Source organism: Nuphar pumila, chromosome 8 (assembly GCF_984573655.1).
Source record: "Nuphar pumila chromosome 8, dmNupPumi1.hap1.1, whole genome shotgun sequence".
NCBI classification, from domain to species: Eukaryota; Viridiplantae; Streptophyta; class Magnoliopsida; order Nymphaeales; family Nymphaeaceae; genus Nuphar; species Nuphar pumila.
The window spans coordinates 19,097,668-19,124,647 of NC_143256.1; the positions used below are offsets into that span (position 1 = coordinate 19,097,668).

At 36.3% G+C, this 26,980-nt stretch overlaps 1 pseudogene; it reads right to left on the reverse strand.

Annotated features, from left to right (window-relative positions):
- Positions 1–26,980, reverse strand: part of LOC149829719 (actin-interacting protein 1-2-like) — a 47,200-nt pseudogene that overhangs the window by 14,585 nt on the left and 5,635 nt on the right.

Here is a 26,980-nt window from a genome sequence, read left to right on the forward strand (position 1 = left end):
GTTGGGTCAAAATGGGTCTATAAGATAAAGTATAAGCTAGATGGTGCTATCGAGCGATATAAGGCAAGGCTGGTTGCCAAAGGATTCACTAAGGAGCAAGGACAAGACTATGATGAGACCTTTATTCTAGTTGTGAAAATGGGAACTATCCGCATCATAGTATCATTGGCTGTTGAGCACCAGTGGACTCTCAACCAATTGGATGTGAAGAATGCGTTTCTACATGGAACTCCGAAGGAAGAAGTATACATGGAGCAGCCCACTGGGTATACAAAAGGGAACTCTAAAGAATACGTGTGCAGGTTAAAGATAGCTATATATGGTCTAAAGCAGGCATCTCGATCTTGGTTTGACAGTTTCGCTCTTGAAGTAGAAAAATATGGGTTTAGTCGGTCTCTTCTTGACCATTCTCTTTTCATATTTAAATGCAAAGATATAATTACCCTGTTATTGATATATGTTGATGACATTATCATTACAGGTAACTCTAATGAACATATTGAACAGGTTAAAGAACTTTTGAATCATAAATTCAAGATGAAGGATCTTGGTAAACTGCGATACTTTCTTGGAGTAGAAGTTGACAGGACTCCTTAAGGCATGACGCTTACTCAGCATAAGTATACCATTGATGTTCTTAGCAAGGCAGGTATGACAGATTGTAAGCCCCTCAGCACACCCAATGTACTTCATCAGAAACTCAGTTGCTAAGATGGAGATTTGTACGAGGATCCTACAGGATATCGCAGGATAGTAGGAATGCTTCAATATCTTACCTTCACTCGGCCTGACATTGTCTATTCTGTCAATCAGGTATCTCAGTTCATGCATGAACCACATATTGGGCATATGAAAACCGTTAAACGCATTCTTCGATATTTGAAGGGTACTATTGGAGATGGTCTTCTGTACAGAAAGAGTATGCCTGGTCATCACATGCATGAACTCCTTACTTACACAGATGTAGATTGGGCAGGAGATCCAGATGAACGTAGGTCTGTCTCAGGATACTGCGTTTTCATTGGGCTAAATCTTGTCTCCTGGAGCAGTAGAAAACAAAAAGCCATAGCCAGGTCGAGCACAGAAGATGAATATAGATCAATGTCAGCTACTACAGCCGAAGTAACATGGATCAGACACCTGTTGACAGAAGAGAATCGATTTCTAAAAGTATTCTCTTGTGTGACAATCAAAGTGCTATCAACATGTCATTCAATCCTATCTACCACAGTCGTGCCAAACATATTGAAATTGATCAACATTTTGTAAGACAAAAGGTTGAAGAGAAGGAAATTGAACCAGAATACGTGCGGACTGCTGATCAAGTTGTTGACTTGTTTACAAAAGGACTTATCAAGGACAGATTTTGGATGTTCATGGTCCAAAACCATGTACAACTGGAGGGGGGGTGAAAAGATACTGTCATTTAGTATAAGGTCTGGAACTCAGAATCCAGACCCAATTCCTTTCATTTTAAACACATGCTCATTAATGTTTCATTAATGGCATGCTGTAATTTTATCATAACATGTAATGGGCATACCCTAGCTATTGTATTTGTGTGTATTTAATCAGAGAAGCAAAAATGAATACCCTGATTAGGGATTTTTGCTGCAGCCACGTTCTCTCTCCCCATGTTGTGCTGTTGCTTGTAGATGAAGAAAGGAACCCATGATTTCTATCAAGGCGGGTCGACCCGTTTATTAAACGGGTTAGTTTAAGCCCAACCTGAACCCGCCTAAAAGGCGGGTTGGCGGGTCGGGTTGGGAGGTCGTGTCAGGTTTTGCCACCCCTAATCTCAATATTTGTCATATTTTATGACAAAATCTTTGCAGTTTGTAGTTCTACTTTTAAAGGCAGTGACATTTTTTATTGATAAAAATATAATTTACAATCAAGCTCCTTTACCACCGGAGAAAATTATTAACACTATCACAGTTCACTATACATGGAGTTCACAAAACTATACTAGTCATCAATAACTTCACTTTTCATATTCTTTATATATATTATATTTTTCACTCCATTGTTCTCTAAAATGCCAAAATTACTTCTGTAATATCACATAAGGGCATTTTGTGAAGCACATTCTTGTACCATTTCTATATTGAGGGATCTAACATTTCTCCATCAACGCAAGATTTCATTTTCTTGTTATTCAATTGCAATGAACATCTAGTCAGTCTTTTCCCTCAAGACATGTTTTATTTAGAACACAAGATCTTGTTGGCTTACTATGCCTGACTCAACATTGAGTAGTAATTTTAGCTAGTGTGTAAATTGCCTACCCCATCAAGGTGCAAGATTGAATTGAAATATATTCATTTCAGTGATCATATTGGATAATAGAAAGACACATCATCATGTTCTCCAGCCTAGTTGCAATCATAAGTCATCAAGAAAATCAGCTTCAAAAAGATGGTGCAAGCACACAAACCACAAGATATAAAAATAAAGGCAACTACTACATGTACATGAAGAAATGGTGCTACCTTGTTATCAAAGGCAAATGTGGTGAGCTCTCCTTCCACCACTGCAAAACATTTAATTTGAGAGTTCTCCCTTCTCTGTAACCTTCCTGCACATCCAACTCCTTGCATCCATCGGACAATCACCCCATCATAACTGCTAGATAGAATAATATTCTGGCTGCCTTCAGAGGTGACTGCCAAACCAGTGACGCTCTTCATGTGCCCAGAAAATGATACTGGCATCTTTTCTAGGTCATTGGCTGAATATATACTAATAGTGCCACCAAGGGAAACAGTGACAAGATGATTATTCTGCCACAGGCAACCAACTAGCATTCCATCCAGTCCAGAATCAGATGAAGTGTCTTCTTCACCTTACCGTTTCCATTTTCATCAATCTCCCACACTTTTGCAGTTTTATCTGCAGACACTGTTAGCACCTGAAACAGCAAGATAAGCTTTCGCAGTAAGATATGAGAGTTGGCTACTAGAGAAATAAATATATAAAACAAAGAATGAATAGGTATCTTTCTGTTGAGTCACACCAAAAGAAAAAATCATAATCAGCAAGTGCATTCTCTTTGAAGACCTAAAAATAAGAAAAAACAATGTATCAAATATTGCATTAACACTTTCCTTTAATCCACCTGTAAAATTGCAACAGGCAATTCAGTCAAAACCAGAAATCCAGCAGTAGCCGATGTGATTCGAAGCTAACAAGGAAAATGAAGGGCTTTTCACCATCTCTATTTCTCATAGTGACATAATCACTTCAACAGATTAAGTTTGCAAACTAAAGGCTATTAAGATACAGCATACAATGCAAACTACTTGTCTTAGATGTTCAAATGATATAACCCAAATATTGTTAAGATATATATACATATATTTATATATATATTATATACTTTAAAGTTAAGTCAACTGTGGTTGACTTAGACTAGTTGTTGGACTGCTGGTCCAACGGCTAGAAATCTAGCCATTGGACTAGGTCCAACAGCTAGTCAAACTAATGTGGACTCCCTTTTTCTCTCCTTTAATCTCTTTTCTTCCTCCGTTTCTCTATAAATATGAATGCCTTTGTAAGGTAAGAGAGTGATGGGTAGTTTTAAGCTTCTTGTGTGTTTTTTAGTGTATTGTAATGATGATTAAAATGTATTTTTCTTTGTATTTTTAATGTTCTTTATTAATGAAGTTATTCATTCACATTCTATTGTGTTTTATTTTAGTTATTATGTTTTTATCCAAATGCATTGTGTTTTTATTCTTGGAGTTCATTATAGAGTGCATTGAGGTCCATGCCATTTTGTGACATGGTATCAGAGCAAGGCATCGTGGTCTTGAAAAAGATTCGTATTAATGAATAGCATGGATTCAAGGATTTTGCATTCCGGTATGTATCTTTAGCTTTTCTATCTTCATATGTATGGTAGGTGTTTTGAAAGGGTTATATTAAAAATGAATGTCTTCTTTTGAAATTAGAATATGTAGAAATTGTTAGAAGTCAAGCACCTTCGACCAGATCTTCATCCACAGCAGAAGAGAAAGGGATTTGCAAGAAGGAGAGGCGGCAATGACTGACACGATTCTCAATGAGAGGTTGTGCCCTATATTCAATGTTATATATATGATACAAGTTGGATTGGGTCTGTCAACCCAGACCCGATAATACCAACCATGTAAATACAATACAAAAGAATCATTTTGGGTCTAGAACTAGACCTGTACACTACATTCTCAATACCCTCCTTCAAGTTGTGCATGGTTTTGCAACATGGACAACTTGTTCTTCAAGAACCAAAAACGCATATTGGTACGGCCCTTAGTGAACAAATCTGTCACTTGGTCAGCCGTAGGAACATAAGTAGGTGCAACTTCTCTATCTTCAATCTTTTGCCGAATGAAGTATTGATCAATCTCTATATGCTTTGTGCGACTATGGTGAATAGGATTAAAAGCAATTTGTATGACACATTGATTATCGCGCAAGAGAGTGGTGGGTAGCATAGATTCTCCAACTTCAGTCAAAAGATGTCTCAGCCATGTGGCCTTTATTGTAGCAGCCACCATAGATCGATACTCAGCTTCAATACTAGATCGTGCAAATGCACGTTGTTTCTTGTTACTCTACGCCATCAAGTTCCCATCAAGAAAAGCACAATATCCAGAAACCGACTGCCTGTCATCTGGAACTCCAGCCCAATCTGCATTTGTGTATACATCCAGTCGATGTTGCTCCCCTTTAGTCTTGGATTGATGATAAACTAGACCATCTCCAAGAGTTCCTTTTAAATATCGAAGGATTCTCTTGACAACATTCATATGCTTTGTTCGTGGGTCATGCATGAATTGTGAAACTTGATTCACTGCATACACAATGTCTGGTCTAGTGAAGGTGAGATATTGGAACATACCCACAAGACTCCGATATTTCTTGGAATCTTCATATGCTTCCCCATCCCGGGATCCGAGTTTATGATTAAGGACACTAGGGGTGGATAGAGGTTTATAATCCTTCATGCTGCCTTATCCAACAAATCCAAAGTATATTTGTGTTGGGTTAGTGAAGTGTTTCATCCTGTCGATCCACCTCAACCCCTAAGAAATAACGCAAAACCCCCAAATCTTTCATCTTAAACTGTCGACTCAATAAGATCTTGGTAGCTTCTATGTGTTCATCGGAGTTCCCAGTAATAATAATATCATCCACATATATAAGAATTAAGGTGCGTACCTGACAATCTCGAAAAATAAAAAGCGAATGATCAAGATGAGATCGAACCCATGTCTCTGAACTTCAATAGAGAAACTATCAAACCATGAGCGGGAGGCCTGCTTTAGCCCATAGATGGCTCTTCGTAGCTTGCAAACATGCGTGTTGGGGCTATGTTTGGTATAACTAGAGGGTTGCTCCATATACACCTCTTCCTTGAGAGTGCCATGCAAAAAATACATTTTTGACATCAAGTTGACTTAGAGTCCATCCATACTGAACTGACAAGGACAGAACTAATCGAATAGTTTCCATCTTGATCACAGAACTAAATGTTTCGGCATAATCTTGCCCGTATTCTTGAGTGAACCCTTTCGCTACTAGCCTCACCTTATAGCGTTCAATGGATTCATCGAGTTTATACTTGATTTTATAGACCTATTTAGATCCTACAACATTCTTGTTCGATGGTCTAGGAACAATCTCCCAAGTCCCACACTCATGTAAAGCTTTCATTTCCTCATTCATGACCTCAACCCATTTGATTGACATAGATGCTTGTGAGAAACTGATAGGTCCATCATGCTTTTCAATCTGGGAGATGAACAGTTGTAAGTCTGTAGAGAAGTTGTCATAACTTACCCATCTTTCAATAGGATGGTGAATCCTCTCAAGCCTCCTGGGTTGCACAATAGGTCGTTGAACTTTGTCTTTGTTTCACTGCACATAGGTAATCCCTTAAAACTTTGTAACATCTGAAATGACAGGCATAGTAATATCTTGTGTGTTTGTCGACATTTCCTTTTCTGGGTGTACAACTGTACTATTTTGTTCTGCAGATAGTGTATGACATGAGGGTACGTCATGCATCACCATTTGATCAAGCACCTCAGCAACAAGCCATGGCTGATAACTTTTAGCATCCTTACAGTGTCCCTCTGTACTTCCTGAATCATCAGTATGAGTCTCGTCAAACACGACATTCCATGAAACTCTGATGCGACTGGTAGTGGAGTCATAGCAGTGATATCCTCTATATTGATCAACATATCCAACAAACCTACACCTGCATGCCTTTTTCTGAAACTTATCACGTTAAGAACTGTCAATATGAACATAGCATATGCAGCCAAACACTCGCAACTCATTATAGTCAGGATAAACCCCAAATAGTGTAAATAGCGTAAAATAAGGGGATTGATCTGCTAACAATTTCATTGGCAGTCGATTTATGACATAGACAGCTGAATGAAAAACTTTCATCCACAAGTTTAAAGGAATGTGAGTGTTATGCAACATACTCAGCGCACTCTCTACAATGTGCCAGTATTTTCTTTCAGCCGCACCATTTTGTTGTGGTGTGTGTGGACAAGATATTCGACGACCTGTTCCATTATTTTAGAGAAATTCAGTAAATTCCTTTGATAAGTACTCTCATCCACCGTCACAATGAAAATATTGAATTTTAGTTGAAAATTGATTACAAACTAAAGCACAGAATGAGCAAAAAAGCTTGAAAACTTCAGATTTATATTTGATAAAATAAATACAGGTGTATCTAGAGTAACTATCAATGAAAGTAATGTAATAATGATTGCCCAATAAAGAAGACTGCGGGGCATGTCTCCAGACATCAGAATAGACAATTTCAAAAAGCACAAAATCTCTTTGATTTATTGAATGAAATGGAAGAACATGACTTTTACATAATTGACAACGGAAACAAAGAAGAAAATCAGCCTCGACATTCAAACTAGACTGCGGAACAAGTCCACTAGACACAAGCTTCTCAATAAATGAATGATTACAATGACTAAGACGACGATGCCAAATCTCTGGCTTATTACATTGAGATAGACTAAAACAAACTTTGAATGACACTGGACGAACTGGTTGTGAATTTATTGATGCATCATGAACTAGAAGAGACTCCTTGAAGACATACATGTTTCCCTGTCGTTCTCCTTCAACGAGTGTCTTCTTCGTGAGAAGATCCTTGACACATACAGAAAGAGTAAATTCGACAAAAGAATTAGTATCATCGACAAGTTTAGAAACAGAAACAATGTTTTTAACAATACTAGGAGAATGGTAAACATCAGATAAAGGTAATGAGGAATTGGAGAGTAGAAGGAAAATATTTCCAACATGAGAGATAGGATGAAGAACACCATCTCCGGTTTTAATAAATCTTACCAATATCACATGTCACATGTGCAGCAGCCCGGAGTTAATGTACCAAGTCTCCTACTCAGTTTGCTTGAAGCTCAATTCTGAAAGAGCGAAAATCAAAAGATTCTTCACATTTTTCTTTTCATCTCCTTTACGGTCGTCTCCTGCTTGTCCCCTAGTAGAAGGCCCAGCACCATTAAACTTGCCTTTGTTTTGCGGATTATGCCAGCAATTTGCTTTAATGTGCTCCATTTGATTACACTGAAAACATGTCGGGATGTTTATAGGGTTCCCTGGATACAAGTTAGGTGACATGTAGGGTATGGGAAAAAGCCCACGGCCTCCTTGATTACCTCTTCTATGTCCACGCCCGCCTCAAAAGCCCCCACGTCCTCGCCCTAATACTACTCATGTGACAAGTACCTCATGGTTGTTGGAATTCAGGGTCATCTTCTCGCCCCTAATGGTAACTTCATATTGTAGTAGCTTAGTCCGTAGATCTTCAAAACTGGACAATGAAGGGAGGCATAGAAGAGAGGTGACTAACATGTGGTAGTCAGAACCCAGACCATTCAGTGCCTGTTGAACCTTTTCTTTGTTAAGAATTACGCAACCCACCATGGCTAGTTGATATGTAATACTCTTGATTTTGTTCATGTATTATGTCACTGATAAACTCTATTTCTTCAAAAGCTGAAATTCTCTCTTTAAATGCAAAATCCTAGCTTATGAAATCTGTGAATAAGTCTGCGCCAATATTTGCCACAACTCTCTGGCTGAACATTCATCTAGGATGGCCACTAATATCTCATGGGAAAGCATAGAGGTAATGTAAGCCACAACTGCCTGATCTTTTCTTCTTCATGTTACAAATTTTGAATTATGAATCAATTTGTTGGAAACCTCCCCTTTATCATCTCGCTCTTCTTGCAGGACGAATTCTAGTGGTGCATGGATCGTTCCATCAAGATATCCAGAGAGATCCAGACTCTTAATAAAAGGAAAACTTTGTCGCTTCCAGGTCAAGTAGTTATATGAGTTGTCCAAGGAAACTGGAAGGGAGAATCCATGTGAAAGGACAACAAAAGAACACTCTGACCAGCAGTTTGATTTACCAGCAATGTAAATCTGTTTTTTTTTCTTTTTGCTACGAAAATAATATTGCAGGGAAACAAATAATCAGTAGAACACGACAAATTAATGATCTGAATTTTTTTTTTGTATGGACCGAAACTTTGATTTGGTTTTGGAGAATAAGATTTGACTTGAAAGACAAAAGAGAGATCTAAGTTTAAATGGAAACACAAATCTGATCTGATACGATCAGATTTGATTTAACGCTGCTGAAGGGAAGAATCAATATGCCATGGCCAGATCTAATTTAGTCTGGCTTGGAACGAAAACACTAGATCTGGAACGATCCGATCCAGCATCAAAGAGGAAAAAAAATAATCAAGATTTAAGAAAACAGATCTGGTTTGACGTGACCAGACTGTTTGACGTGAACAGATTCAGTTTTAAGAGATCGAAAACTTAGAGAGGAAGAAAGATGTTTAAAAATTTTAAGAAAGAGATTTTTAACCCAATATGATAAGATCAATTTTCAGGACAGAAGGAGAATAGAATCTGATCTGATAAGATCAGATCTTGGATCAAAGAAAGGAAGAAGAGAACTCGACCTAGTATTTACTTCTCAGCCTGCTCTGATACCATGTTAGAAGTCACGCACCTTCGACCAGATCTTCATCCACAGCAGAAGAGAAAGGGATTTGCAAGAAGGAGAGGCAGCAATGACTGGCACGATTCTCAATGAGAGGTTGTGCCCTATATTCAATGTAATATATATGATACAAGTTGGATCGGGTCTGTCAACCCAGACCCGATAACACCAACCATGTAAATACAATACAAAAGAATCATTTTGGGTCTAGAACCAGACCCGTACCCTACATTCTCAATAGAAATTATTGTCTTTTAATATATTTTTTAGATTATGGATATGTATATTGAAAAAATTATATTTTGCAAAAATATGTGGTTTCTTAAAATCTTATGTGTTTCATGTTTTGCAAAATATTAATTTTTTACATTTTTTTTTTGTGTCTCTTAATGTATGTATTTACATAGATTATCTTTGGGATTTTTAATATATAGTGATGTTTCTTTGGTGATTCTAACTATGTGACCATGCATGATTTTAATTATGTAGCCTTTGTGATTATTATTGGATGGCATAAGCATGATTTGTCATCATGAACTCGAATGCATATTTTAATTTCTCTATTATGCATTATATTTTTTAGTGGGTTCTTGTGTATGCTTCTTGAGCATTTTATGAATAAAACTTATATTTTTTAAAAGACTCTTGTATGATTGTTGCTTAGCCCTTAGTAGTTTTATGTGCTTTTTGGTAGCTTAGTGACTTGAGTGTTTGTGCACTTTTGTAACCCTTAGTGGTTTCTTTCTTGTGCATTGATACTTCATTGCATGTTTCTTAAAGATTTTATATTTGTTACATTGTGATAAAATTCTTTGTATGATATATATGAGTTCATGGTTGTTGATAGTTATATAGCTCTTTGTGAATCTCTATATGTTTGTCATCAATTGTCTAATAGTAGACTAATGATTTAGATCTAGCTTCTTAGAAGCTTTTCTTTAATAAAATCATATACTTTTGTCTTTTTATTGAGATTTATTGGATCTTTTGTATATGATGTGCCTTAGTGCACTTGTTTCTTGATTGGTGGATTCATGATTCCATTATCTTTTGAAAGATACTCTAACATCATAATTTCATCACATCTATGTAGATTATTTATATTGGGCATGATTCTTGTCCATTATTTGCTTGTCAAAGTTTGTAAAATTTGTCATGAGACATCTTGTGTTGGAAGTGATTGCATCAATTGACATATTGTTGTGCATATGATTGAACTATATTCATTCTAAGTCTTCATCTACCTTTATTGGATTTGATTTAAAACTTTGTTTTTTCAAATCGGTACTTTTATATATGAACTCACTTATTTGAAAATCAATTTCCGTGAGTATTTTTTGCCTTCTTTTGGCATTGTTTTTTGTCCATCATAGATTTTTCTAGGATGCGCCATTTATTTTTGGCCTTGTTGTTGGGTCAGAGTTAGCCGTTGAGGTGAGTTATGTGTGCACCTCATGTCATCTTACTAGTCTAGATTCCCAAAGGTTATGAGTGATGTGTTGTCACTTGTCTTGGGTTTGATTGGTATCTACATCCATGTTGCTTTTGTTGAACAAGAGATGCTTGTTGGGGTGAGTTGTGTGCACCTTGGTTTTCTTATCAGTATAGATTGTCACCTTATAGTTTGGCTCTAATTGACGGTTGTTTGATCTCTAGTTCTATGAGTGTGTTATATCACTCATTTGTTTATTTGGACAATGTTATTATGAATACTTATAATTATGTTTATCTGTGATGGTTATCTATTTTGAAAATATGGTGTTTGAAAGATTGTTAAAATTGATACATTTATCGTTCTTGATGACATTAGTTTGTTTTTATTACAAGCTCTCTTACTTCGTGTCTTCTCCTATTATGTCTCTTATTTAAAAGATATTTTTGTGGTGAGTTATATGCACCCATTGGTTATTCACATTTTGTGTGTTTGTATTATACTCTTATTCTAGTAGCTGATGCACTTGAATATTGAGGTTTGTCTCTTATTTAAGTGTCATTTTACGTAGACAAGAAAGATTTGTTTGCAATGAGTTAGGTGCACCCATTGGTTATTCATACTTTTTGTGTGTTTGTATTATGCTCTTTTTCTAGTAGCTGAAACATTGAGGTTTGTCTCTTATTTAAGTGTTATTTTATATAGATGAGATGTTCACACTTTTTGTGTGTTTGTTAAGCTCATAAGTGGCATTGTCATTGATCTCTTGTTCTAGCAGCTATTACACTTGAATTTTGAGGTTTGAAGGTCAAGCGAGGTAAATTGCTTATGGTGGTCGAACTATTGTGAAGGTTTGCAAAATATCATTTCTTGATATTTGTGGGATTTTCAAATCTCTCCACAAAATTTCTAAAAAAAATCACTCATTTACCCTTGTCTGGGAAATGGTTATTGAAAATTCTTCATGCATTTTGCATTGAATATGTTTTAATTGCATGCTTAAAGATATTTTAAATGTGTTCCATGATTAGTTATCTTGGGTGATTTACATCATGATATGCCTTGGTTGCATAGGATGCAATATTTTGAGTGTATTTATAGATATTGTTTCTATTGTTGAGATTTAAATTGTTATTAATATTTGTCATTATTACAAAATATCTCTTGTTATGATTTGTACGTGGGATTTTGAACTTCCCCATTATTTCTGTTGTACATTTAATATGGCTACTTGTTTTGAAAAACCCTGCTTTATGAATATTTTTTGTGTGGGTTAAACTCTTTTGTGAGTTATTTATTCATGGTATTGATGTGGTTTGAAAATTCATATTTCATGCATTAATGTTGGGCTGCCAAGAGACATCATATTCAACAAATGAGTGTAGCTGAGATGCGGATGCTTAGATGGATGTGTGGAAATACAATAAAAGATAAAATTCAGAACGAAGAGATACGTAAGAAGGTAGGTGTTGCACCCATTGAAAATAAGATGCGAGAGAATCGTTTACGGTGGTTTGGACATATTCGGCGAAGGCCTAATGATGCTCCAGTTAGAAGGTTGGAGAAATGGGAAAATATATTAGTTAAAAGAGGTCGGGGTAGGCCTAGGAAGACTTGGATGGAGATGATAGGAAAGGATATGAATGCTTTGAACCTCACCGAGGACATGGCGTTGGATAGAAATGATTGGAGGAAAAGGATTCATGTGGAAGACCCAAAATGAATTTCTTTTTTGGTTCATATCGCTGACCCCAATTGTTTTGGGATGAAGGCGTAGTTGTTGTTGTTGTTGTTGTTGTATGCATTAATGTGCTTTTCGAGATAGATGTGTGTATTGACTTTCAATAATGCATGTTTTCATGAATGTTTAAAGTGATGAATGATTTATACGTTTATCTTTGAGATATTTTATGCATGCATCTCTTCTTTTGATAATATGCAATTGTGTTCTCTTATAAATCAAGAACTATGATTTCGTAAAATTATCTATTGAGGTGAGACTCTCAATGAATATTGTGTATAAAAATTTAATGACTTTCAAAATTGATGTTGAAAAATTTTCTTACTATTAAAAGATTTTGAAAATTATTAAAATGTCTTATTAAATATGTATTGTATTTTTAGCATGTTTGGTCATTTATATATATATATATATATATATATATATATATAGAGAGAGAGAGAGAGAGACAGAGAGATGGGTGTGTACGAAATGAAATGTGCTAAATGGGTTTTTCTGCTCTTTTGGTGTGGGTTTTTTTTTGCAGTTCTGACCCCATAAATGTGTTGGGCATGGTCAATTTACGAGGAATCCACACTTGGATCATGTGTTTTCGATGAAAAAAATGATATTTGGAGCCTAAAAATTAACAAAGATTTTGGAATGGTGATTTTTTAAACGTTATAAAAACCCGCTCATGTGTCAGAATCGAACACTTAAAGAGTTGAACCCTATAAAATCAAGTACATAGATCACATTTGTACGATTAGAATTTAAAAATAAAACAAAAAAACCCTGAAAAACTCATTTAGCATGTTTCATCTAGCATATTTTATTTAGCACGTACCCATTACTCTCTCTCTCTCTCTCTCTCTCTCTCTCTCTCTCTCTATATATATATATATATATATATATATATATATATATATATAGTTATTTTTAGTTGGATTGCTCCTTTTGCACTCTTTAAAATATTGGCATTATTGATGATTCTAGAGACCTTTCGAGCATATCAAGGAAGATCTAGAAGCTCCTTCAAGAATTTGTATTATAGAAGAACATGTCGATATCTTGTGTAATGGGATTCCTTTTGTAATTGCAAACTTATAGTGAGTCAATGTAAGTTTGAGCGGGGGCGTTAACATATATCATGGTTGCCAGTCGAGGAAGCAGGAGCAGGAAGCGTGGCACTTTCAAAATTTTAGGAAGCGAGAAACGTGAGACTACTTAAAAGCGAATCAAGAATCATCTTGAAAGCGACCTAGGAAGCGAACCGGAAGCGACCTACGAAGCGAAGGGGAAGCGAAAAAATAAAAATAAAAAAAAATGAAAAAAGGGAGGAAGCGCAGGAGAAGCGCGGGATAAGCAACGGGAAAGCACGCTTCTCAAAAAAAATGGCGCTTCCCAACGCGTTTCGGAAGCACAACATTTCGTGCTTCCACTAGGCTAGGTGCTTTCGGTAACTCTGATATATATACTTTAAAGTTAAGTCAACTTTGGTTGACTTGGACTAGTTGTTTGACTTATGGTCCAATGGTTAGTGTGGTCTCCCTTTTTCTCTCCTTTAATCTCTCTCTTCTTCCTTCTTTTCTCTATAAATATGGGTGGGTGGGTGCCTTTGTAAGGTGAGGGAGTGATGAGTAGTTTTAGGCAAAGTTACTGGAAGCACCTAGCCTAGTGGGGAAGCATGTTTCGGAAGCGTAAAACGTCGCGCTTCCAAAACGCACTGAGAAGCGCCAATTTTTTTGAAAAGCGCATTTCCCATTTATGGGAAGCGCGTTTCTCTTTTATGGGAAACATGCTTCCCATTTATAGGAAACACACTTCCCATTTATGGGAAGCACGCTTCTCCTTCGCTTTCCCTGCATTTCCTCCCTTTTTTTGTATTTTTATTTTTATTTTATTTTTCGCTTCCCCCTCGCTTCCTAGGTCGCTTCCAGATTCGCTTTCGAGACGATTCTTGATTCGCTTTTAAGTCGTCCCATGCTTCCCGCTTCCTAAAATTTTGAAAGTGCCACGCTTCCCGCTTCCCGCTTCCACTTCACATATCGCTTCCCGCTTCCTCGACTAGCAACCATGGTTTTAGGCTTCTTGTGTGTTTTTTAGTGTATTGTAATGAGGATTAAAATGTATTTTTAGTGTTCTTTATTAATGAAGTTATTTACTCACATTCTATTGTGTTTCATTTTAGTTCTTATGTTTTTGTTCAAATGCATTATGTTTTGACCCTCGGAGTCCATTATGGAGGGTATTGGGATCCGTGCCATTTTGTGACAAATATAACCTCAACCAGGTTTATCCAACTGCACAGAAAATATGAAAGAATTTTCTATCAATACCAAAGTAAAGCAGACTAAAGCACACAATGAAACTTTGGATTAACACTTCCACTCACACCTGTAATACAGACAAGTACAGCCCCATCAGAACCAGTATGGTGCTGGAGACCATTAGAATATAAGTAAACCAGATTGTATAAAACTTTCATTCAACAGATAAATGAATGTGCTTCTTCGATCAACCAAAAAACAAAAAAGTAGAAGAAAAACTCTCCATTAGTCAGGCATTTGATTATATAAGTAACATTTAAATTTAATTGTGTTCCAATTAAAATGTTCATATTATCAATCTAAGAATCTGAAAAAGGAAAAAGTAGATATCATTCAATGTAGATATTTGCATCCTAAGTCCACCACTGGAAGTATAATTATTAATCAATAATGAAAATAGCATAGGAATATCATAAATACCGCTTTACTGTCAGGACTCCAACTAACAGCATAGATGCTACCATTGTGACCTTCAGCAGATAGCTCCCCAATCTTTTCTCCTGTCCTCCCATCATATAGTATACCTTTCTTATCTGAACTTACACTGATAAACTTGCTTCCATCAGGAGAAAACCTTACGCAATTGACAAAGTTGGAATGTTCCCTGCACTTCAAACAATAATTTTTCCTTTAGATACTACCTTTGTTCGGTAAGACACAATCAAGAACATCTTCCTCAGCACATTATATTTTATTATGGCCACAAGCCTACATTGCTACAATGCCATGAATGAGTTTTTTATCATTGACATAAAATTAAAATAATGACTACATTTCTCCTACAAGAAATTTTGAAAAAAAAAAGAAAAAATACCAAGCACTCGATGTTAATTAATATGAACCCTAGAACATTTTTCCAGAAGTTTTGCATTGGACTCTGCAAATCAAGGACACGACTGTTGCTCCAAAATAAAGAGTATGCTTCAACAATTAATGGGGAAAGGCATCTTGTAAACAATGTAGCCAAATCACACCAATGCACAATATTTGATGGGCCAAACAAGCAATGCAAGGAAACTTGAATAAATGTTATGTTTCTGCGTTCTATCTTGAACCAAGAGGCTACCATGAATTAAAATCTTAGAAGGATGAAGACATCTAACACTCAATCCAATTGCATCGATCAGAAGATGGCAGGTTTAGTGGATACTTAAGGGAAGTTTTCCACTTTTTCACTTTTTCTGTTTTGGTTAGCTTAACTGGAGTGCAGACCAGTGAATTAATGAGGTAACAAAAATAAAGGGTTCATATACATCATGATGACCAGTTTAGAGGTTTATCCCAGGGTTACCGGAAGTACCATAGGACATGGGGAAGCATGCTTCTCCGAAGCGTATTTCGGAGGCGCGAAACGTGGCGCTTCCAAAATGTATCTTTTTTTCCTTTTTTTGTTTTTTCCTTTTTTCGCTTCCCCCTCACTTCCCGCTTCCGCTACCCGAATCGCTTCCCCAACTGGCAACTCTGGTTTATCCTTTGAAGTACAATATGTTATAAGGAAGCATTACATGAGAGTCAAAATTGATTGGCTAGTGAAGTCCTTTTTTGTATTCAAGACCCAATAGGTCAAAAGATATAGTTATGAAGGGCATTTTTGTAAACTGACTTAAATTACCTTTATAAGGGTCAATATGAGAGGGATAGGGCACGATTCCAGCCCCTATTCTCTTTCTCCCTTGTCTTTTCTCACTTCCTCTCTTTTCCTATATCTTCTTCTTCCTCCTCACTCACTCATTTCTCTCACCTTGTTTCACAGTTCGCACACACCACATATTCTTTCACACATCAAAGGAACATAATCATGTTACCATCAATCTGAAGATGGTATCAGACCAGATGAAGATATGAAGGGAAATTTTGAAGCATACATCAACCACAAAATGACAAGGGGATTCATGACCTGCCACATGGGAGCTCCAATCAGTTTTGGTTGCATTCATGCAGATAATATTTCAGAAGATTTTGATTAGGGAGCTCCAAAATCCAAAATTCAGTTTTTAAACATTATAACAAAAAGTATTCTTAGGTATTTCCAAAAAATCTATGTAGTATAAACCTCCTTCTTTACAGCCTTCTCCAATCAGCTTCCCTGAGAGACGATCCCGCACTCATAAACCAATAGAAGAGAAAGAAACATTATACCAAAGGTCACATAATTAAGAGACAAATAAAAGATTTAGGCTTAACTTGGGAATATATCTAATTTTTTGAATAAAAAATCTCTTTAAAATATTTTCAAAATTTCTTATTCCCTTTATCTCAAGAGATATTCTATCAACAATAAAAAACATTTGACTCGCTTGAGTTATGACATCCAGATAAAATATCACAATTTAGTGTCATGAAATGAGGCACATGAGCCAAGAAGCCAAAGAGACTTACTGGGATCAAAGATGCCAACAGAAGAGACCGTAGCTTCGGTTGGTGAAGCTCCTTTGAATAGAGGTTGAAGAGCTTCTACAATTTGAGTCAAGGACATGCTCTCAATAGTTGATTCTTGTGTAGCTTTGAATTCACTTGACTCTTGAGCAACGGAGGCTACCTTCTTCTCATAGGGTATCTTTAGTTTAGGACAATATATCTTGACATACCCCGGTTCACGACAATAATAGCAAATAATTTATTTTTTTTTCAAACTCATTGTCTTGCTTTCCATAGCTATCATTGTTTGGTCTCTTATAATGTGATAGTTATAATGTAGTAGTTGGTAAGCATGGACATGGTTTCTCAGCCTAGACACGGCTATGACCGAATTATCATCATCTTTAAATGTCTTTTTTTAGTCTATTTTCTTTCATACTTAGCTCTTCAATAGAGAGAACTTCTCCTTTATGAAGAAAAGCCGATTTAGTAGACTCAAACTCCGGTCTTAGACCATTGATGAATTGATAGAAATGTTTCACATCAATTTGTCTTTGACGGAGTTCTATGTCTTTGGGATAATGTCATTGTGACTCAAGAAGAGCAAACTCATTCCAAAGGTCGAACAACTTACTAAAATATTCTCTAATACATTTTTCTCCTTGAATCATAGTGTGTACCTTGTCTTACAAGTTGCAAATGTGGGTAATATCTTTAAGACTATGTCACAGGGACTCTTCAACTAGGTGCTGCACTCACATCGCACCCGCACCCGATGCGATCAACCTGACCCTGGGTGCAGTCAATGCACCCAGGGTCATTTATGTCCAACTTTTTGCCGCATCCCCGCACCCAAGTTTTTTTAAAGTGTCGCACCCCTGCCCCTGCACCTGCACCCATGTGACATAGATTTAAGAGAATACATTTTCTTAAGATAGTCTCATGCAAATATTTATTTGCATGTTCAAATTTAGCTAGACTCAAGCACTTCTTGATATCAAGACTACTAATGACGCAAGACATAATCTTGGCATGCCCCTTTCTCCATTCTTTCCATTTTTTCTCATATGTGGCCATAGCCATAAAGATTCAAATAGAGATACATGTTTAAATTACTTTGAATAGAAAGCTAATCTAGTTTGATCTAATTTCAAATCTAACAAATATGTTAATCAAATCCTCAAACTGTATGAATCCATATGTATATATGAAACTTAAACCTTTATGAATGTGCAATTAGATTTTCTAGAGAAGCGTCATTTGTTAGTAGCCTTTTCCCTTATCGGTTAACTTACTCTTTTATCATTTATATATCCATAACCTATGTTAACTGTTAAGAAAAAGAAAGTTTGCCAAGCCCCTCATGTTCTTGTCATATTTTCTGCTTTTTGCCATTTTTATAACCTTCCAGCCTTAAACACAGAGGGAGAGAGACCTAAATTAGTAAGTGTTCCTGATGTGCTCAGACTAGATTCATAACTATATCGCTCTCATGAAGGGGGCTTGGCAGTTATAATGTATTTTGAAGCAATATTATCAAGATATGAACTGTGATCTGGAAACCAGCAGGGCCCATCCTCTAGGACAGAAAAGCTCTCTAGTTATGGCTTGAAAAATCTGTTTAGATTTTTGGTAGAAAAAGTGGTAGTCCTGTCCCTACAAGAACAAAGATCAATTATATTAAAACATTTACCTAGACGGTGCAGTTAATTTAAACCTGTGTTGGCCATTTTAGGAATAATAGTTTAAATGTTATCTTCAATACCCTGATATATTCCCCTTGGATGTTATTAGTTAATTCTCTTACTAGTTTTAAACAGACTACACATCAGATAAAGGGCAGGTATACATCTCCCTCACTAGAGCACATAATTCCTTACAATTTGGAGAAAATATTATTTACATCATGTGCATTGCTTTTGGAAAATGTCATTCAAGCATGAAGATACTAGGAACACTTATTTATACCATGATTTTATATTCCATTGCAAGTTAAACGTTATAGTAATGTTTCAAGCCAGAGTGCACTCCTAAAGTTTGAGAATGGTCATTATTTACTTAAAAGCTAACACATCATATACTGAATAGCTATTAGAATTTCATTTGCTTCGACAGGCTAACATGTCACGCTTCAGTTCCTGCATTGGATCCTCATACCTTTACCAAAAAAGAAAGACAATGTACCAAAGGATTCTTCATACAAAACAATTATGTTAAAACAGCTGAACCTTTAGCAAATTTGCACTATCCTTGACCTAATATAGTATAAATCAATCTCTTAAAACCATAAACAAGACTAACCTTTGTGACAGTTTGAACCTAAATGGTGGTCCCTCATAGAAATTCACCAAGTAATCTTCTCCACATGTAACAATACGAAAAGGTCTTGTAGGCTTGAATGCACAACTTAAGACACGTCTTGAATGACCGTCAAACTCACCAACAGTTGATCCTGAATCCCACCTACAAACAAAAACAAAAAATACAACAAAGAGAAGGAGATCACCATGACAAAGATGGATTAAACTATAAATTGTGCAAAGCACAAAATACAACCGAAACAAATTTAAATGTAAAATATCAAGGCAATCTCAATCAAACTTCACATATGGTAAATAATGCTAGAAAAAAAAAAAGATATTATCTCTATCATAAACAGAATGTCAATGATAGAAAGACAAAAAAATCACCCTTTCCTTACTCTTTGAGGTATCAAAAGAAAATGGAATTAGCAACATTATGCATGCTTGCTTTGTCATTTTTTAATTGTGTGCAAATGATTCAATTATAAATAATAAAAAAACTACATATTCTTGGTTAAGTAAATGTCATATTTAGCTTTAGCACAGACCAAGATCCCAAAAAGGAGTAGCTGTTGCAACGAAATAGAACAAGTGTTGATGGTATGCCTGATAACTCTCCTGACTCTGGCAGGCTAGTGAAATGTAATCAACGTTAATAAACTTTTAGGTGGTGAAGCACCTTTGTGAGTTTTAAGAGGATGAGGTGTTTTCCAAATTATAGACCTGGTTCATGGTTCTATCGGTGAATGTTGCTAGAATTAGATCACATGGTGACATGTAATGTGACCAACACACTATGTTGTCGAAAGCGCTAGGCGGGGCTAGTTGGAGGACCTTCGAAAAGGCCTAGGCGGCCGACTAGGCAGGGCCTAGGCGGGCAAAAAAAATTAAGAACAAACAATTCTGTAGATTCCGCCTTTATATGTATTTTTGCACAGATCACGTCACTGAATTCAAATTTGCCTCATCCTTGCAAAATGCCCAATTCCATGTCGGATCCCCAGAGTTTCTAATTTTCCTTTTTGTTGAAGATTCTCTGCTAGGGTTGGAACAAGAGCCACTTGCACTTGCATTTAGAGGAGCCAATCCACAATCATCTGAAGAACTTGGGTTTGCATCTTCCATTGTTCTAATTAAACATTTCAAAACAAACAATTATTAATCAATAAAGTAGATAAACAAAACATACACAATATATATATATATAAAACAATATATAAACAATAGGCACGCCTTTGACAACATAGGGCAACACATAGATCAACTCAGGTTAGTCAGGACTATTATCCTTGTGTTTGATTAATTCATTGTCTTAGAGTTGGGCCTGTTTTTAAGCCATGCACAGGTATCAAACACATCAAATCCGCAGAAATAAGGAAGAAGCAGAAGAAAGAAAATAATTAAGATGGAATGGAGGAGCGAAGTCATGATCCCTTCTCTCTTTCTCAATGATGAGGGTAACACAATACTAATCGTCATTAGGGTTCTTTACAAACAAGTCATGCATTTGATGTGATATTACAAAGATACCACACTAGGCATCTCATTTAATCTCCATAGTTTTCTATTGTTACCAGTAAGCAATCGGTTTAACGTGAAATACCTATATGCCCCTTTACCATTGAACCAATTACTTCTTAACATGCTCCCCCAAGATACACATAGCATAGTATGTACAACTTGATCTTTAAATAATGGTGCCTTGCCCTTGACAATCCTTTAGTGAAATTATGATTTGATAAATTTAGCTTCTACCAAAGTTGTCAATCAAGGAAGTGGAAAGTGGAAAGCCAGAAAGCGAGACACTTCTAAAATTTTAGGAAGCGGGAAGCGTGAAACGACTTAGAAGTGAACTGAGAATCGTCTCGGAAGCAACCTAAGAAGCGAACCAAAAGCGACCTAAGAATCGAACTGGAAGCAAACCAGGATTCAAAGGGAAAACTAAGAGGGAAGTGACCTATGTCACATAGGTTCGGATGCGGATGCAGTGATGCAACACTTTAAAAAATTTGTGTGTGGGGAGGGTGTGTATATATATATATATATATAATTTTTAACAGTTTTAAGTTAACACTAATGAAATAAAACAATTATCATATCATCAATTTATCATGCATAAATTCATGAAATAAATCAAATTAACAATTTACAATTGTTATTCCTCATTAATAAAAAATAACTACACTGGTGCAGAGGTGCGTATATATATATATATATACATGTATGTGTGTGTATTTATGTAATTATATATATATATATAATACACATAAACTGGACTTGGTTAGGGTTAATTGAATCTACTTTTAGACAAAAATGGACCTCAATGTGGTTGACTTCACCTGACACAAAGAAAACCATGTCCGAGTGTCGCACCAAGATGGTGCTTCTTATGGGCTTACAAGAGCATAATATTCAAATCACAAGACCAACCCACACAAGCGCCGAGAACACAAAAAAATATAGGGAATTGTATTGCAAAATGCTTAAGAAAGCATTAGATTACATGGAAGGGGATCAAACCTATTTATACACACAAGAGAGCCATAGAGCCATTGGGACTCTCCCCAACGGCTAGAATTAGAGTCATTGTGGAGGTCCCAACGACTCTATGTAGCTTTGTCTTTTATGCCCTCCATTACAAACTAATTTCCTAGTTTGTACATAAAATAAATAAAGACTATTATGCTCCTAATGGGCACAACCTATTGCATGTCTAGTGAAAAGTCAAAAATACCCCTAGTGGGTATTTATCTATTACAATGAATAATATATATATATATATATAATATTATATATATATGATATATGTATATCATATATATGTACAACTAGATATGCATATATGCATATCTTAACAACCCCCCTCAAACTCACAGTGCTGCAATCGAGAGTTTGCTAAGGAGAAAATGGAATCTTGGTGACAGAAGTGCTTTGGAGAAGAAATCCACCAATTGATACTCATATGGTACATATGGAAAAGTAATGTTCTTCAAAAATTCTTCTCACATAATGGCAATCCATTTTGATGTGTTGGTCTTCTCATGAAAGTTGTGATTGCAGGCGATGTAAGCTGCACTTTTGTTGTCACAACATAGTCTTGAGGGTTCTGCTATATGAATGACCAAATTTTCTAGTAATCGCTTCACAACCAACTCGGAGATTGTCGTTTTCATAGCTTGGTACTCTACTTCTATAGAGGACAAAGACACCTTTTGTTGTTTCTTGCATTTTCATGAAATCAACAAATCCCCTAAAAAAACACAAAAACCTATAATTGAGCGATAATGATTCACAGATTCCCCCAATCAGATTCAGAATGTGCAATAACTTCTAACGAGGAGGAAGATAATAAAAATAAACACAACTAATAGTATTTATGATATATCTAATAATCCTTATTACAACACTCATATGTATTGTAGTAGAATCATGCTAAAATTGAGTGAATAGCATCTGCAATATCAAGACGAGTAATAAAAAGATAAGATAAAGTTTTAATCATCTGTCTGTAGGGAGTTGGATCCTTCAAGGTTCTCCATCATCCTTCATCTTTGCATTGATAACCTCTGGAGTGTCAACTCATTTTTTATTTAAAAGTCTTGATCGTTCTATGATCTCGGTTGCATACTTAGTCTATGACAACAAATACCCACAAGGTGAGTAAGCTATTTTTATTCCAAAAAAGTATTCTAAAAAGCCAAGATCTATCATGCCAAAGTTAGCTTTGAGCACATCTTTGATATGACTAACTTTCTGCTTATCACCTCCTGTGATAATCATGCCATCAACATAAAGAAGTAGTATCACTATACGTGCATTAGAAGACTTAACAAACAATGCATTGTCAGTAATAACAAGATTTAAAATCAAGTTGTGTTATCACTGTAACGACCCCAACTCATACCCCCGAAAAGTGCGGATTTTTTTTTAAATCAATTGCGAAAAGTTTCCCAGAAACTCGGGGCCTTTACAGTTCCATTTCACATCCACAAAACCACAACGGATCTTACACCCCATCTTTCAAACAAAACCCAAACCAGAGTTACCGGAAGCGCCTAGGGTAATGGAGAAGCGTGCTTCCCCAATATGCGCTTTGGAAGCATGAAACGTCGTGCTTTTGAAACGCGTGGGGCCTCTTTTTTGAGAAGCGTGCTTCTCTTTTATGGGAAGCACGCTTCCCCCCTCGCTTCCCCATTTTTTCATTTTTTCACTTCCCCCTCGCTTCTGGTTCGCTTCCGAGACGGTTCATAATTTTCTTCTAAGTGGTCCCACGCTTCCCCGCTTCTTACATTTTTTAAAGTGCCTCGCTTCCCGCTCCCGCTTCCCGTATCGCTTCTCACTCCCGCTTCCTCAATTGGCAACTCTGACCCAAACTGAATCAACTTTATTACAACAACAACAACAACTACGCTTTCATCCCAAAACAATTGGGGTCAGCGATATGAATCAAAAAAGAAATTCATTTTGGGTCTTCCACATGAATCCTTTTCCTCCAATCATTTCTATCCAATGCCATGTCCTCGGTGAGGTTCAAAGCAATCATATCCTTTCCTATCATCTCCATCCAAGTCTTCCTAGGCCTACCCCGACCTCTTTTAACTAATATATTTTCCCATTTCTCCAACCTTCTAACTGGAGCATCATTAGGCCTTCGCCGAATATGTCCAAACCACCGTAAACGATTCTCTCGCATCTTATTTTCAATGGGTGCAACACCTACCTTCTTACGTATCTCCTCGTTCCGAATCTTATCTTTTATTGTATTTCCACACATCCATCTAAGCATCCGCATCTCATTTGGAGTCAAGTCGTACCGGGATCAATACATGTAGATACGGCTGCACCGGAGATAAGCAGATGATTCTTGAACATTGGTTGTACCATTGTAGTGCTTCCATGAGTTGTGCCAAAGACAATGAGCCCACACTTTTGGAGTTGTCATCTACACCATTTCTTTCCAAAGATGGCCCCACAAAAGCCACCTTCTTTTCATCTTTTCGATCATCTCTCATCTGACTCATAGCAATGATAGCATATTAGTTTGTCACTCTTCTTGTGTTCATATTCACTTCTTCCATGATCATTTAGACTCCTCCCATAATCATTGGAGTTTCTCTCATTCTCATTAGTTTTTCCAAAGTGAGGAGGCTTATAAGCCATTGTGTGGTTTTCGGGCCTTGACATAACAAGCACGAATTATTCATCTTTAGTAGAGGATTTTTTTAACCTATTTTCCTCCATAGTTAATTCTTAGTGTTTCTACTATGATAGGTACTCCTATACGAAGAATGACCGATTTGGTCCCTTCAAATTCGAATCTAAGTCCATTAACAAATTGATAGAAATGTTTTGTTTTAATTTGTTTTTCAGAGAGTTCTACATCTTGATGACAATGTCACTTAGGTTCTAAAGGAGTCAATTCATACCAAAGAAGAGATAGAGCATTATAGTATTCCCTAATGCTCATTTTTCCTTGGGTCATGGTTCTAACCTTGTTTTGCACATTGCATATATGTGCTATGTCATTTAGACTATAATTTAAGATATTTTCATGCATCACTTGCAAAATCAAATTTTGCCAAACTTGAGCATTTTTTGATGTCAACAGTATTAATGAGCCATCCAATGAATTTGGAATGGCCCATCCTCCAATATTTCCATCTTTTCTCATATTCCCCAATGGCTTTAGACATCTCTTCTCCTTTGAGAGCTACTTCCTTGCCATCTTCAAGTTTGGTAAGGATAAGCTTTGGTTCTCTTTCGGTGCATTCGACCAAGCCCCATAGACCCTTTTTCCATATTTTATGTTTAACTATGGATGCCCACATCACATAGTTTGTATCGTTGAGTCTTACAGGAACCAGAGACGACCACTTCTCTTTCATCTTCCATTTTTACAAATAAGGGTGTAGAGATAGAGAGAGAGAAAAGAGAGAAGAAGAGGATATAGGATAGAAGTAGAATACACTTTGAACACCACGAGATCACGAACATAAGATCCATGCTCTCACGTCCACACGAACAAAGTCTTTAACCGATGGCTATGATACCATGTAATGAAACAAGAACAAGATGGTGCCTCTTATGGGATTACAAGAACACAATATTTAAATCACAATACCACTTATAGGTCAACACTCAATCACATCAAGAAATTTTTCCAACGGATTCTAATACTAATTTGGAACAAAACCCATCTCATGGAGTAACCTACACAAGGGCCAAGAGAGCACAAAAATATAGGGAATTGTATTATAAAATGCTTGAGAAAGCATTGGATTACATGGAAGGGGATCTCCCCTATTTATAGGCACAAGAGAGCCATAGAGCCATTGGGACTCTCCCCAATGGATAGAAATAGAGCCGTTGGGGAGGTCCCAATAACTCTATGTAGCTTTGTATATTATGCTCTCCACTGCAAACTAATTTCCTAGTCTGTACATAAAATAAATAAAGACTATTATGCTCATAATGAGCACAACCTAATTACATGTCCATTGAAAAGACAAAAATACCCCTAGTGGATATTTATCTATTACAATGAATAAAATGAATATATATAATATATATTATATATGTATATACATCCATACATATATGATATATGTATATCGTATATATGTACAACTAGATATGCATACATGCATATCTTGACAGAAATGAATAGGAATCGAAAGCGATGCGAAAATGTAATTATTTTTTTTAAAATTTACAAAAATATAAGATTTATGTTATTATTGACAAAATAAAACATGAGTGTATAATATTAAAGTTGATCTATTAATTTCAAAACTGAATTATATATGCAAGCAGCTTGGCTGTTAATATGCCCGGATCATGAATTCATGATCAACAAGTAAAAAACTACATAGACAAATATAAGCTAAGGTCTGCAATGGAACAAAAGATATTCAACAAATGAGCCAAGTCAAACTGAACAAGAACCCAAGCTTAAGCTGCTTAACAGCCTACTAAAACCACTATTCAACATAAATTTGAAGCCAGAACTTTCTTACAATATTCATCCACATAAAGTATAAACAATGCTCACTACTTGAAAACAAAATTATTTTTGTATGCAATAACCAACCTTTATTCTCAATAGAGACAAACTCACATGGAAGCTCATTCTGTGTGTGCATAATGCATACATCTCCGCATGTAACAAGAGAGAGAGAGAGTGTGTGTGTGTGAAAGACAAAGAGAGCGAGAGAGAGTGAGAGACAAAGAGAGAGATGGAGAGAGAGGGAGAGAATGAGAGACAGAGAAAGGGAGAGATGAAGAGAGAGGGGGGAGAGAGTGAGAGACAAAGAGAGCCAGAGACAGAGAGAGGGGGAGAGAGTGAGACAGAGAGAAAACTGGTCCAATTGTTAAAAAATAAAGAAAACTCATTTCCCGATATTGGGCTCTTCCCCAAGCGTTTCAAGGAAGAGCAGTTTCCCACTCCTACCAGCACTTCCAGTAATCCTGGCTTCTACTCACTGACAAAGTGATAATCAACTTGAAAGTGCTTTGACTTATCACCGATACAGGACTTGATGCTAGTGCTACAGCACTTTTTATCACATTATGCAATGCAACGACATATTTTCATTCCTAATATATTCATTACACCATGACTCTTACCATTTCATAAACCATTCTCAGACTTGGCTCTATATTCAGCTTCAATACTTTATCTAGCAATTCTTTGTCTTCATGAGACTACACTTTTACACAAAAATCTACAATTTTTGGAAAGATGCGCACAAATGCATAATA